Genomic DNA, 1,313 nt, shown 5'->3' on the forward strand with positions numbered 1-1,313 from the left:
ACAAGTGATACATATGGGAACAGAACAAGAGCAAGAAAACAGGTGAAGAACCAGAATCAGTTTTTACAAATTTACATTCATGTCCACTGCGTGTTTTTACTACGATTCAGCAGCGTAGTGTTTGACATAGAGATAGTTTTCTTTTGTTAACCACTAATTCATTATTCGATTTGCTTCAAACCCTACAGAAGCAATCCTTGAAGTAGATTTTGGAACATACGGTAGGCTAAGAGTTTAAAAATAATAGCGAACGAAGTCCCTAGATCAATTCACCTTTCATTTTGCCAACAAACACGCATTTGCCTCGACAAAAGCCCACTTTAAGTACTGCGTATTTTCGTCCACACTCAAGCCGCTACAGCAAAAAGGTTATTCCTTCATCTCAAAATCCTCGCTAAATTCCAGTGATTTAATGATGTCAGTTAATGATGTCATGTGGCATTTTGTTTTATATCTAAAAGGTAATGAGTAGAGAGCGGTGAATAAACTTTCAATAATACATCACTATTTTAGTGGGTAGATCACTATTTTCCAGTGTATTTGACATCCTGTGGGTATAGTGATCATGGGCACCGAAGAGAAGCAATGTACTTTGACATCGCCCTTTGATGAGCGGACAAAAGAGAATCTTGATCAAAATTTTCTGATCATTGACTCAAAGTCACATCGTTGATCTGAGAAGATGTCATATTCTTGAGATGCGGCATAAATCGGAAAATGATTAAGCATTTCCGATTTACCTGAAAGTCAAGAGGTCAAGGAAGCATGACTTACGGAACACTTCGACCATCTTCAGAACTGCCACAACTGCCAGCAGTTCCAGTGAGCCCGGAGTATACAGTCGCTTTGTAGTCAAGATTACTGTGATGAATTTGGTGGATGCGGCAATTGAATAGTGTAATGGATCCACTAGTACCTTCAGTATGCATTGTGGAAATGCACAATTTGCTGCAGTAAGGTACTCCCAATGCATACGTGACATCTTATATGAAGTCACAAACGTTCTGTATGATACAGAGTGCTGTTTCTTACATGGGGTCTGTACTGGCGACGAAGTATTTTATTACGGTCTGACCACTCTGTTCTTCCAGCCACCAAGCTTTTCAACTGTGGAGTAGTTGCTTATAAAAATAAAATTTTATTAAAATGCTTTTCACAAAAGAGATTTTAGATAAAATTTATTTTAGGGAGAATAAAAAAATGCCCCAACTTTTGCCATATATAAAAAAAATCCCAACTTTCAAAAAATAAAAATATACCCCAGCACGTAAATTATCACCGGGGAGCCGTAATATTACACAACAGAAGATGTA

The sequence above is a fragment of the Plasmopara halstedii genome (assembly GCF_900000015.1).
Source record: "Plasmopara halstedii genome assembly, contig: Scaffold_555, whole genome shotgun sequence".
Classification (NCBI taxonomy): domain Eukaryota; phylum Oomycota; class Peronosporomycetes; order Peronosporales; family Peronosporaceae; genus Plasmopara; species Plasmopara halstedii.